The sequence below is a fragment of the Pogoniulus pusillus genome, chromosome Z (genome assembly GCF_015220805.1).
Source record: "Pogoniulus pusillus isolate bPogPus1 chromosome Z, bPogPus1.pri, whole genome shotgun sequence".
Taxonomy (NCBI): Eukaryota; Metazoa; Chordata; class Aves; order Piciformes; family Lybiidae; genus Pogoniulus; species Pogoniulus pusillus.
This window is the reverse complement of record NC_087309.1, coordinates 71,532,370-71,546,791: the sequence shown is the minus strand read 5'-3', so window position 1 is coordinate 71,546,791 and position 14,422 is coordinate 71,532,370.

Below are 14,422 nucleotides of genomic sequence, written 5' to 3'. Positions count from 1 at the left end.
TGATTCCCTGATTGCCATGGCTCAACTGATAAGTGGTAACTTGCTAAGCCAAAATAATCTGATGGCTCAGCTGAGCCTCGTAGGCAGAATACCTAGTAGAGTCACAAAATGGTTTAGGTTGGAAGAAATATTTAAAATCACCTAGTTCCAAATCCGCTGCCTGGGGCAGGGATGTATTCCACTAGATGAGGTTGCTCAAGGTATTATTCAACCTGGCCTTCAACACCTCCAGAAAGGGGGCATCCACAACCTCCCTGGGCAACCTGTTCCAGTGCCTCATCATAGAATCAATCAGGTTGGAAGATACCTTCAAGATCATCCAGGCCAACCTATTGCCCAGCCCTATCCAGTCAACTAGACCATGGCAATAAGTGCCTCATCCACTCTTTTCTTGAAAACCTCCAGGGATGGTGACTCCACCACCTCCCTGGGCAGCCCATTCCAATGGCAAATCACTCTCTCTGTGGAGAACTGCCTCCTAACATCCAGCCTATACTTCTCCTGGCACAACTTGAGACTGTGTCCCCTTGTTCTGTTGCTGGTTGCCTGGCAGAAGAGGCCACCCCCCACCTGGCTACAACCTCCCTTCAGGTAGTTGTAGAGAGGAATGAGGTCACCTCTGAGCCTCCTCTTCTCCAGGCTGCACCTCCCCATCTCCCTCAGCCTCTCCTCATAGAGTTTTGTGTTCCAGGCCTCTCACCAGCCTTGTTGACCTTTGCTAGATATGTTCCAGCACCTCAACATCCCTCTTGAATTGAGGAGCCCAGAACTGGACACAGTACTCAAGGTGTGGCCTGACCAGTGCTGAGGACAGGAGAAGAATAACCTCCCTTGTCCTACTGGCCACACTGTTCCTGATCCAGGCCAGGATGCCATTGGCTCTCTTGGCCACCTGGGCACACTGCTGCCTCATCTTTAGCCCACTATCCACCACTACCCCCAGGTCCCTTTCTTCGTGGCTGCTTTCCAGCCACTCTGTCTCCAGCCTGTAGCATTGCTTGGGGTTGTTGTGGCCAAAGTGTAGAATCCTGCACTTGGCCTTGTTAAATCTCATCCCATTGGCCTCTGCCCACCCATCCAGGCTGTCCAGATCCCTCTGCAGGGCTCTCCTACCTTCCGACAGATCAACACCTGCTCCTAGCTTGGTATCATCTGCAAACTTACTGATGCAGGACTCAATCCCCTAGTCCAGATCATCAATAAAAATGTTGAACAGGACTAGGCCCAGCACTGACCCCTGGGGAACGCAGGCCAAATGACTTTTCCTCCCACTCATGGAAAAGCCCATGCTGGAATCTGGGATCATGTGCTGGTTTGAGACTAACTGAAATATTTTACTGAGAGAAATTAAATCCTTACCTGTGAAAAGAAAGAAAAAAACAACATGTGCGCTGTATCACCATCTTCTGCTGAGAAACACAACTAGTCAAAATATAGATAAGACAGGCATTTCACACACACACACACACACACACTACTCAGCTCTTCAGTTTGGGCTGCGCCTTCTTTCTGGCTGTCTGGTCTCTCTCTGATTCTGCCTTTAACTCTCTAATCCACCCAACACCCTTATTCCTTTAACTTCCTTGCTGTTTTTTTGTTGTTGATTTTTTGTTTGTTTGTTTGTTTTTTGACATCTCACCTCAGATCTTCAGAGTTATCACATGAGATATACAAGGATTGATCTGGTTATTTCTGAAGAAAGGGAAAGAGGGAGGGGGAAGGGGATTTGGGTTGGGAGCCCTCCTGGCGGCTTTGATTGTTTCTGGGAGAGGTATTGTGTTTCTGTGTTACTTTAAATTTGTATATAACTGCATATATATATATATATATGCTTGTATATTGTGTTAAGCTGTAAATATACCTTCATTCCTTAATTTCCAGCCATCTGTGTTTAGTCTGGGTGATTTTCTTAAGTGTGGGGGGGCAGGTAACTCCCAAGCCATCACACTGGTGGTCTTGTCTTTGTCTGATTCTGCCTTCAACTCTCAAACCATCACAAATTGTGATTGACTGGATTCTTTGCACTCAGTATATATTGACACTGGAGACATTGTCTAGGAAAGACTTTAAATAGAGAGACTAGAAAACATGTACAGGTCTATTTGGTCCATGCAGGTTCATTCAGGAGAATTCCCTGCAGCGAATTCCCTGCAGCACCCAGTCCTGGCTTCTCTTTGGACTGGTGTACCTTGGCTTCCTTCTCCCTACCCCTGAGCTGGAACAACCCTACCTCTGCTCACAGAAAACTGCCACTGTTCACAGAAACATGCCAGCAGTGCAGCTGTCCCTTGCGCTGCTAAGGAACCATTACTCTGTGAGATCTGCCTCATGGAAGCTGTGTCTGGAGACACTTTGAATTTGGCGGGATCCATTTTTATTGGATTTTTGCTGTGTAATCCCACAGTTGGATTATAGCTTGCAGTTTCCAGAGGCTGCTGCAAAGGCGATCCAAGGACTATCTCCAAATTCCTAGTCCACGCTGGTAAAGCTCTCTCAGCTTTTTTCTAGGGTGCTGGGTCACCTCTGATTTCTAAATGGGGTAAAGCTATTTTGTGGCTTAGCCTTTTCCATTTTCTGACTCTCCTAAATTATCAAAATTGCCTGTAAGCATCCTTGTGAAAATTCTTGACTGAATTAGAATATGAAAATAACATTTTAACTAGTTTTGTATACAGTTTTGGGGCAGAGCTTTTCAGGAAAATAAAAAATAACTATATTTTTATGATTTCTGCCTTGTCAAATTATTCCAAATCAAATCACCCTCCACCACATGAAATATCTTTTATCTTGTGAAATATTTTAAATTTTCTGGGACATAAAAGAGGCTGGTGCTTGCTAAATAACATAAAAGTTATGGTTTATGTCTCCTGTATCTTTATAGCAGTACCCTGCTATAAAGTCTTTCTTAGCCCTGGAGCAGTCATTCACCAAGCTTAAAATGGACATGGATATTGTTGAACTCCTGTAAAGCTCTCTACAGTGACCAATTCTGTTTCTGACAATTTCAGCTCTATTTAAGTTAAGGCCTCACAATATGACAATCTGTGACATAATGATTTATTTTTGCACTCTCATTTTTGTTTTCCTAAAATATTGCAAATATTTGAATTTCTGAGAATGTTTTTCTGTAGTATCAGAAGAATTTGCCTCAAAATTTAGAAAGTCAGTCTCACAATTAAACTGCTTTCTATGCCATGTAATTGTGGTTATCAGGTAAATTTTGATCTGCCATACTAATAGTTTAACTATTTTAACTGTAGTATAACTTTAATTTATTTCTCCAACATGCTTCTTTGAATTCATATCATACTTTGTTTCTAGAAAATTTTAGATCTTATTTCAGTCTCACCATATGCCCAGTCGTGTTTGGTATGGCTGAATGCACAGGGTATATGCATAGTCAAATGTGTTGAAGTTTGTGTTGCATTAAATAGCTGGATTGACAAAATGATTAGGATCAGAGAGCACGGCAACAAGAATCATCCAAATATTGATTTTGTCAGGAGAGAAATGAACACTTTTTGTATTTCTGTAGCTCTCTAGTCCATGGTATCTCTCTTGTTATTCAATGCCTAGGCACAAGTCTAACAAAAACACTGCACATGTGCTTAAAGACAATCTCGAATTCAAGTGCATCATTCCCACAGTCTTTGGAAGGTTAGTAATTTTTGTCACAGCAGCAGCCAAACGTCCCATTGAAGACAGACCTGGTCAGTAGAAAAACAGTCACTTGTATGATTTTCTTGATCATTTATCTGAAACCAACCAACTGAACAAAACCCAAACGAAATAGAGCAAACAAAAACCAGCAAACCTGTAAGCAGCAAGGAAAGTCTAAGAGACCTTTGTGCTGACAGTGAGAATAAGTGTGATGGTTCAGGTGTTACCTGCCTCCCCACACTTTAGAAATCACCCAGACTAGACTTAGCCAGCTCTGGAAATTGAATGAAGCTTTATATTTACAGCTTAGCACAATATACACACAGGTATTTACAATATATAGAGTTATATATAGAAATACACAAGTTAAAAGGTAATACAGGAACACAACAGCCCTCCCAGAAACCTGAATCCCCAGAAGGGGCTCCCAACTGCCCTTCCATCTTCTCCCAGCTCTCTCTAAATTACCCCAGATGTTGCCTTGTGCCCAAGGAAGAATGAAGGGTTGGCCAGGGGGTTAGGAAGCAAGCAGATTAATCAGAAAGATGGAGGGTGAGGTTAGAGAGAAATGCAGACCACAGCCCAGACAGAGAGTGTCTCCCTTATCTATGTAGGGATTCCTGTTCTTATACCTCTCAGCAAGCCTATGAGTGAAGTAGACATCACCATTGTTTCTCTTTCACAGCCTGTGATCTAGTTCCTCTCACCAAAAAGATTCTAGCTAGCTTCAAACTAGCACAATAAGAATGGAAGAGGTATAATCTGATACATAATTTCTCTAAAGCCAGGTGCAGACAATAGCCTTGTAATGGTATTGGAGTTTTGTAACACTGTGCTGCAGCAGATTGTTCAGGCGTTTTCTCTATCCTCACCAAATAACATCTCGTGCTTTTTAACAGCAATATTGCTGCTGCTGTACACAAAGTCAAAGTGTTGTAGCCACTGATAAGAACAAATAGAAATTTATATGCATGAATATAGATTTATTTTCTCAAGATATTGCTGTCAACATAGATGTAACACTTTATTTCCACTGTCAGGAAATTAAAAAGACATATTTTCTAAGCTCGTTAGTCTGTAATTCTTCAGTATCACTAAAATATACTGAGACAAAAGATAGCATAACTGAGAATCAGGCCTTGAATGCTGAGAATCTACTTTTGCATGTATTCTAAATGCATACAGTTTGTGCAATGATCTGGTTTACTTAAAAGAGGAGAAACAGTGTATCTTCTGAAGTTATCAAATTGCATTTTCTTTGGAGTCTTTTTTGAAGCTACAGGAGATGTACTATTTTTTAATTTGTAGCATATCCCTCCTTACACTGGGAAGTACTGGTAGACTATACATTAAAGGGAAAATATGTCATTCATCTTGTGAAGCCCACATTAAGTAGTACAAATTGTTCCAATTATGTCACAAAGATTCTGGCAAGCCATTGTTTTCTTCCATGTGAATCCTGCTTGTATAAGAAGATATTGTTTCAGTAAAAGGAGGAAAATCAACCAACCTACCAACCAAAAATACAGTTACTAGAGTTTTCAAAAAGTACTGCTGAAGATGGTCTTGCAGGAAAGAAAGAATAAAAAGGTAGGGAGAAGAAAAATGTGACTCAAAAACACAACAAAAAAAATCCATACAGATCTCCATATAGAGATCTGTATCATGTAGTAAAACAATTAAGTGTAGCTGTGATGGTTTGGGTGTTCTCCGCCCCCCTACACTTTAGAAATTACCCAGATTAGACTCAGACGGCTCTGGGAATATAAATGAAGCTATTTATTTACAGCTAGCACAATATACAAGCAGCTATTTACAGTATATACAGTTATAGACAGAAATATACAAGGTAAGAGTAATACAGAAACACAACTCCCCTCCCAGAAACCTGAGTCCCCAGGAAGGGCTCTCAGCCACCCCTGCACCTTCCCGCTGCCCCTCTCAACCTTACCCCAGTCCTAAGGAAGAAGAGAGATTCAGCCAAGAGGTTTAGAAGCAAAAGTGAGTGGAGGGTGTGTTAGAGAGATGCAGCTCAGTCAGAAGCCCAAGGCAGAGTGCGACAAAATGGCAAGAGTGTTATCTAATGTCTTCGTTTCTTCTTCAGCAAGACTCTGAGGGAAGTAGACATCACCATTGTTTTCCTTTCACAGCCTATGATCTAGTTCTTCTCACCAAAACATTCTAGCTAGCTTCAAACTAGCACAGTAGCCTTGCACATGCACTCAAGTCAATGCTGTTTCTGTAACTATTACTTATCTCACTCAGTGTTTCATATACCTGTTCCCATGGTGTTTCATCTCTAGGCTTCATAGATCCTTGTAGAAAATCTGTATTGCAAACAGCTAAGTGAAAGATGGGAGATAGCTTAAAGACCTCCCAAGACATTGAGGTTCTGGCTTTTAACCTCACAACTAGACCGAAGGTTAATACATAACTTGAATGTACTGAACCTTTTGGGCAATAATCTATAGAGGTTCTCATACTACCATCAGCACTGCAGCTGCATAGTATGTAAGCACAGTGTGCATTAAATTATATGATGAACATCTAATATGTGTAATCTATTATCTTTTACATCTCCTCAAAAAGGAAAATGCAGTGCAATGTTTTATAATGTCTTGTAAATATCTTGTCTCCCAACAACATTTTGAATATCAACACCTCTTCACCCTCCTCCCATCCCCACACCAAACTAGGATCTGAACGTCTGTATAAAAATCAAGAGGCAGAACATTACATTGTAGCTAGTGCTTTCAAGAGTCCTAACATCAGTCTATGCTACATGTCATAATTTTTCACTGAAGCATTACAATTCTGCCTCTCTTGACTAGAACTATCCTGTGAAGGAAGGGTGTAATGGTTTAGTGCAAGGGCCAATGTACTGGCACCTCCAACACAAAGGTTAGGGAAAAGTAACGCACAAAACTCAGGGTTGAGATAAAGAGATAAGAGTTTAATATATCATAATTGCAGTGCATACTTACTTTAGCTAATAATCTAATTAATAATAAAATGCCTGATTACCTTAGCTCAGTCTATCTGATGAAGAAGCTCAGTGATATACAGGAAAAAAAAATCATCATAAAACAAAAAGCCAAAATCAAGAGATGTCCCATACCCACACGTCCTGCTGCCACCCCTGTGGAAAAAGAGACAACACCTAAGAATACAGAACACAGAAGCAGCAATGAGAAAAGGAATTCTCTCACACTGCAATCTGAACTTCAAGCCCTGTAATACTTTGCTCCAGTTAGCACTTCCATGTTTTGAAGCTGGCACGACTGCACCATGGTATAAATAACAGTAGCAGGTTCAACTCAATTCATCTCGTTTGGCTCTCAAAGGCTGAGGTTTGTACTCATCCAATAATAAGCAGGTGACATTTGGAGGCAACTGGTCTCCAGATTCAGAGACAAGGTGTAAGGCTATCAACAGAGTGCATATGAGAAGATAAAAGAAAATATCTTTGCAGACATATTCTAATTTCTGAATCCTCTTCATGTTACATTGACAGAGACAAGCAGACCTTATTCTTTTCTTCCAGTGCTGAGCCTTATCATAAGAATAACTGCTTCACTTAGTTGTAAGGTTGTTGATCCAGGCTACTTGAATATATTAAAACCTATCACAAAGAATATCACTGTAACCCAGTCATAAGGGCACACTAAAAATATCATGTTGAAGTTTTGGCTTTTAAACATCATACATTGCAGGAGATGTTATCCAGGATTTAGAACTGCTGCCTGAATTATCATGGTTTCCTCCTTTCTTTGCTTTCTATTCTTTATAACACACCCTACATAATTGAAAAGAGAACCAAAAAAAGAGTGTCAGAGACCTAAAAGTTGCTACTAACTGCCAGCATTAAATCTGGGATAAAATGACTGTGGGTTCACCAGTATGGTTAGATGGTCATTCTCCACTTTATTTCCCTATTACAGTGAGTTATATGCTTTCTTAGAAGAGGTGTGCTCAACTTAGTTTAGGATTGGTACCTGTGGATAGCTCATGGTTGGTCCAGGGTTGCCAGCATGGTATGGATAGGTGATATTACAACAACATTCTGAGGGTCAGCCCCTGGGCTGGCTAACCCAGCCCCCTTGGGCTGGCTAACCCTGTCCACATGCAGCTGGCACTCCACCTCCTCCAGCTGCATGTGGAATGCTATTATTTACCGCCTAGTATCTTAGGCCCAAGATGGACTCAAGGACACTTCCCAGCACGGATTGCTCATGTTTATCATTTCATGTCCCGTTAGCAAAAATCTCTCCACAACTAACAACTTTTAAAGAGGAAGATGTTCTTTTTCCTAGTCAGGGACTGCAAATTCTCTGAGGGGAACTTGCTGTGTCATGTGTGGGAGATCTCAGATTATATAAAGATGCTCTGGGAAGCTCTTGTGTCTCCTAAAAATATTGGAAAGAGGTGAAGCATACCTTTTTTCCCCACATTCTGCCCATACATCATGTGGAATTTTAGGTAAAAAGCCCTGGCTAGAGAGATAAAAGGGACTTCTGGTTTCATACTTGTTTATACATCTAAAGCTGAAAATACATGCAGGAGAGTGAAAAAGCCTCTCCAGAATACCTGTGTCTGGGTATTAGGAGCCACTACTCCAATTAATCTCTCTCAGAAATTATAAAAGTCTATTTCAAAGTTTCTAAGGATTCCTGAACTCATTGTTGTGACTGAAAAATTCCAAAGTACATTTAGCATGTAAAGAAGTAGTTTTAAATAGCCACAAAGTAAAAACTAGCTACAAAATAAATCAGAAAATTCTTAGCAAAAGCATCTGAAATAATGAATTTTCATTTTCTCTGTTGAAAGTAATATTCTTTTACCTTGTCCTGAATTAGATTTTTCACTTTGCTGCCCATTGCCATAGTTTTCCTCTTCTGAGGAAAAGGCAAACAGGTTCACTCCATTGCCTTGTTTGAGGTCACTACAACCTTCTCCCTGTAATGGAAGTTTCCCATCAGACATATTTGCGATGTATTGGAAATCATGATGCTGCTCTAGCACATATTCTGAAGAGTTCCCCTTTCTCTCCACTGACAATTTTCATAATTGCCTTTGAGACTTGCCCAGTTATGGGGTACTGTTTAAAATGCTAGTTTGTTTAAAATGCTAATTAATTCCAAATATGAGAAGCTAGATTTTTGAATGTGCCAGATTGAAACACAAACTAATGTCTGTAAGTTAAAGCCTAATGGAGCCCTCCATGTTATTAATTGGTAACTCTGCTGTTGAATATTATAAATATATTTAGAGAATATTTACTGTAGATGCATGTCATTAATATGCATTTAGTTTAACCCCAAAGAGCCATTTCAACCTCTTGCTTGAGTTTACGTCTATGAGTGTTTTTAATGAAATGTTTATTATTTAACCACTGCATCGTGAGGCCTTTGAAGGAGACAGAAAACTGCAATTGTGTGTATAAAGGTATGGAAAATATCTTCATAACATTCTAATTCCATAAAATCAATACCATTAGTACAGCATTCTAATCTCAAAATACAGGCATTTTTAATTGTTTGTATATATATATATATATATATATACACATACATATATATGATGATCTGGATGAGGGCATGGAGTCAGTCATAAGCAAGTTTGTAAATGACACCAAGCTGGGGGCAGATGTGGCTGGGTTGGAGGGCAGAAGGGCTCTGCAGTGGGACCTCGACCACCTGGACAGATGGGCAGAGCCCAATGGGATGGCGTTCAATAGCTCCAAGTGCAGGGTGCTGCACTTTGGCCACAACAACCCCATGCAGAGATACAGGCTGGGGTCAGAGTGGCTGGAGAGCAGCCAAACAGAGAGGGATCTGGGGGTGCTGATTGATACCTGCCTGAACATGAGCCAACAGTGTGTCCAGGGGGCCAATGACATCCTGGCCTGCATCAGGAATGGTGTGGTCAGCAGGAGCAGGGAGGTCATTCTGCCCCTGTACTCTGCACTGGTTAGACCACACCTTGAGTACTGTGTTCAGTTCTGGGCCCCCCAGTTTAGGAGGGACATTATGATGCTTGAGCATGTCCAGAGAAGGGCGATGAGGCTGGTGAGAGGCCTTGAGCACAAGCCCTATGAGGAGAGGCTGAGGGAGCTGGGATTGCTTAGCCTGGAGAAGAGGAGGCTCAGGGGAGACCTTATTGCTGTCTACAACTACTTGAGGGGTGGTTGTGGCCAGGAGGAGGTTGCTCTCTTCTCTCAGGTAGCCAGCACCAGAACAAGAGGACACAGCCTCAGGCTGCACCAGGGGAAATTTAGGCTCGAGGTGAGGAGAAAGTTCTTCACTGAGAGAGTCATTGGCTACTGGAATGGGCTGCCCAGGGAAGTGGTGGAGTCGCCGTCTCTGGAGCTGTTCAAGGCAGGATTGGACGTGGCACTTGGTGCCATGGTCTAGCCTTGAGCTCTGTGGTGAAGGGTTGGACTTGATGATCTGTGAGGTCTCTTCCAACCTTGGTGATACTGTGATACTGTGATATACATGCAGATATATAAACACATACCTATACACATAGCAAAGCAAGGCATTGATGAAGAGGAGAAACTCTGAAAAGGAACAGGAAAAGATTTATTGTTTAAGTGGTCCTACTACATTGTCTAATGCAAAAGCTAAGTATGGTAAATTGTCACAGAAACCCAACGGAGAGGCAGAGAGGGACTATCTAAACTTGTAACATCCTGTTTTCCTGATTCAGCAATGCATGAAATGTTCTTCAGATAATCTTAGACTCACTCATTCTTGTCATATTCAATTACTTTTCAGAAGTGAAAATTGCTCTTTAAAATTTTAATTCTCTGCAGAGAAAATATGCATTTAATTGTTAAATATGTTCACAGCTGTGATCTTACCTGATAGCAGTTTAGCCTAGAGCATATTTTCACATCCAAGTTAAAATTCCGTGAGAACATAAATTTATAGTGGATTCTGATAGAACTCTCAAATGCCTGTAACAGTGATACTATCATTTCAAGTGTTTAGTAATTTGTATTAAAACATAATAATTATTACTGAAACAACACAGATTTTTTTAGAAATAAAATATTGTTTTGTAAGCTGTCTCAAATGTCAAGCAATGCATTTTACATTAGTTCTGTGTAAACTTTAATTTAAGTCAAACTTTAAAATAAATATTGTTATATGTAATACCTCTTATTAAAGCATGAGAACCCACTATCTGATTATAACAAGAATTTCAGAGCTCACTTATATTCATATCAAATGGACTTCTCATGATTTCTTTTCTACCTAGACTGTTTTTAAATCATTTTACTGTATTTTATATATTATAAATTGATTCAAATCTTGGCTTAGTAACTCACCTAATGGACAATGGATACTAAAAAGCTCTAACTCCAGGATCATTAAAGTGGTTCTAAACTCTGAAAATTGCAGCCTTTATAAAAAGAAGAAAATACTAAAAACATGCCTAACAAAACACTGCATCTCATTTTCCAATGCCTTCGGAATCTGTCTAAATGTTATTAGATTTCTTAATGAAGCAATACATTAAAATTGTGTTCCTTTGTATTTGGATCTGTAAAACATCTTTTATTTTTTAGAACCTTGAGGAGATCCACCATCAAATGAAAATAAACCCGAAGTATCTGACATTCCAATAGCTGGGAATAGAAAAAGCACTACACCATACAAAATAAATGATGTATTTTCTGTCTGACCATAGTCAAATCTTCAGAGTAAAGCAGGTAGTCTCTTGTAGTGAACAGTATTCTACACCTCTCTTTGGGTAAACAATCATACTTATAACACACAATTGCATTGCCCAGGAAAGACCACTATAAAGATCTTGAAAGTCTTTAATCTGAATTCATTTTCTTGGATCCTCTGCCTTAATTTTTTTCACCAGCCATCAATACAACAGATGTAAAATCACCTCTTTGTCCACTGTTCTCTTTCCCGTCCCTCAGTGGTGACTCACTTACTTTACACAGCTTGAAAGAATCATAGAATCATAGCATCAACCCGGTTGGAAGAGACCTCCAAGATCATCCAGTCCAACCTATCACCCAGCCCTATCCAATCAACTAGACCATGGCACTAAGTGCCTCATCCAGTCTTTTCTTGAAGACCCCCAGGGACGGTGCCTCCACCACCTCCCTGGGCAGCCCATTCCAATGGGAAATCACTCTCTCTGGGAAGAACTTCCTCCAAACATCCAGCCTATACCTACCCTGGCACAACTTGAGACTGTGTCCCCTTGTTCTGTTGCTGGTTACCTGGGAGAAGAGGCCACCCCCCACCTGGCTACAATGCCCCTTCAGGTAGTTGTAGACAGTAATAAGATCACCTCTGAGCCTCCTCTTCTCCAGGCTAAACAACCCCAGCTCCCTCAACCTCTCCTCATAGGCTTATGTTCCAGGCCCCTCACCAGCTTTGTTGCCCTTCTCTGGACATGTTCCAGCACCTCAACATCTCTCTTGAATTGAGGGGCCCAGAACTGGACACAGTACTCAAGGTGTGGTCTGATCAGTGCTGAGTACAGGGGGAGAATAACCTCCCTTGTCCTACTGGCCACATTGTTCCTGATGCAGGACAGGATGCCATTGGCTCTCTTGGCCACCTGGGCACACTGCTGCCTCATCTTCAGCTTACTCTCTATCAGTACCCCCAGGTCCCTTTCCTCCTGGCTGCTCTCCAGCCACTCACTCCCCAGCCTATAGCACTGCTTGGGATTGTTGTGGCCAAAGTGCAGAATCCTGCACTTGGCCTTGTTAAATCTCATCCCACTGGCCTCTGCCCACCCATCCAGCCTGTCAACATCCCTCTGCAGGGCTCTCCTACCTTCCAACAGATCCACACCTGCTCCTAGCTTGGTGTCATCTGCAAACTTACTGATGCTGGACTCAACCGCCTCGTCCTGGTCATCAATAAATATATTGAAAAGGACTGGGCCCAGCACTGATCCTTGGGGAACATCACTAGTGTACATGTAAATCAACAAAGATAAAGATCATCTTTGCTTCTCCCCCACCCCTAGACAACAGATGTTTGGGTGGTTTGCCTGAATGCCCAGGGATGTTTATTGAAGTGAGAGGCAGTGGGGTGAAAGTCGGACTCCTGCAGGCACATGAATAATTGTTTTAAATGACCTGCCCAATGGGTCAGTGTCGCGGAGGGACAGTGTCAGGGAGGGGTATTCTGCCACCTTCGCCAATTGTGGAGGAGGGGAGAAATTAATTGGTGCAAGATAGCAACAACTGGCTCAAGGGATGGTGCCAGTGGCAGCATTTTGGGTTCTTCGACCATAATAAAACTTTTTCTGCACCAGACCTGTTAGATCTTGATGGGGTGCAGTTGTCTAGGAGGGGCAGAAGAGTCCTGGCACTGGAGTTGGCAGGGCTCATTAGGTAGGCTTTAAATTAGGTCTGAAAAGGGTGGGTGAGGCAATCAGTCTCTCTGAGAAGGAGTGGGATGAAAATCAGGGTCAATTGAGGAATCGAGAGCCCAGCTGAAGTGCATCTACACCAATGCACGCAGCGTGGGTAACAAGCAGGAGGAACTGGAAGTCCTCGTCCACCAGGGTGACTATGATATAGTTGCCATTTCAGAAACTTGGAGAGATAACAGGCATGACTGGAGTGCTATACTGGGGGGTTATAACCTCTTCAGGAGAGACAGGCAAGGGAGAAGAGGAGGAGCGGTGGCTCTGTATATTAGGGAGTCACTCCTTGCCACTGAGCTTGAGGAGAGGGACGAAGGGATTGAGAGCTTGTGGGCTAAATCAGAGGGAGGCCTAATAAATCTGACATCCTGGTTGGAGTCTGTTCTAGACCACCCAACTAGGATGAGGAAGCAGATGAGGTATTCTACAAACAATGGGAGGCTGTCTCAAGATCATGAGATCTTGCTCTTGTGGGTGACTTTCACCTGCCAGATATCTACTGGGGACTTAATTCAGCAGAGAGGAGGCAGTCCAGGGGATTTCTAGAGTGCATGGAGGACAGCTTCTTGATGCAGCTGTTAAGTGAGCCTACTAGGGGTCAAGCTCAGCTTGACCTGCTGTTCTCCAATAGAGAAGGGCTGTTGGGAGATGTGACAGTGGGAGACTGCCTAGAATGTAGTGACCATGAGATAGTGGACTTTTCAATATGCAGGGAGATAGGGAGGAACTATAACAGAACCCTCACCTTGGACTTCTGGAGGGCAAACTTCAATTTGTTCAAGAAACTTATTTCCAAAGTCCCCCGGGCAGCAGTCCTTAAGAACAAAAGGGGTCCAGGATGGTTGGACCTACTTTAAACAGGAGCTCTTGAAGGCACAGGAGCTGGCAGTTCCCATGTGCCGAAAGATGAGCCGGCAGGGAAGGCAACCAGCCTGGATGAGCAAACAGCGCTTGAAGGAGTTGGGGGAAATAAAGAGGGTGTATCACCTCTGGAAGGAGGGGAAGGCTTCTCCTGATGTGTTTAAGGAGGTAGCCAGATTATGCAGGAGAAAAATTAGAGAGGCTAAGGCCCAGTTAGAACTTAGGCTGCCACCTCTGTGAAGGATAATAAAAAGCACTTTTATAAATTTATCAACGCTAAAAGGAAGGGCAAGAAGAGCCTCCACTCCTTACTGGAGCAGGAGGGGAACACTATAACTGACGACGAGGAAAAGGCTGAGGTCCTGAATACCTTCTTTGCCTCAATTTTCAACAGTGAGGAGGGAGGAGTTCAAGGCAAGTGACCTCTTGAACTGGGGGATGGGGTCAGGGAGTGGTGTGTTCCCCTGGAAATCGATGAGGAATT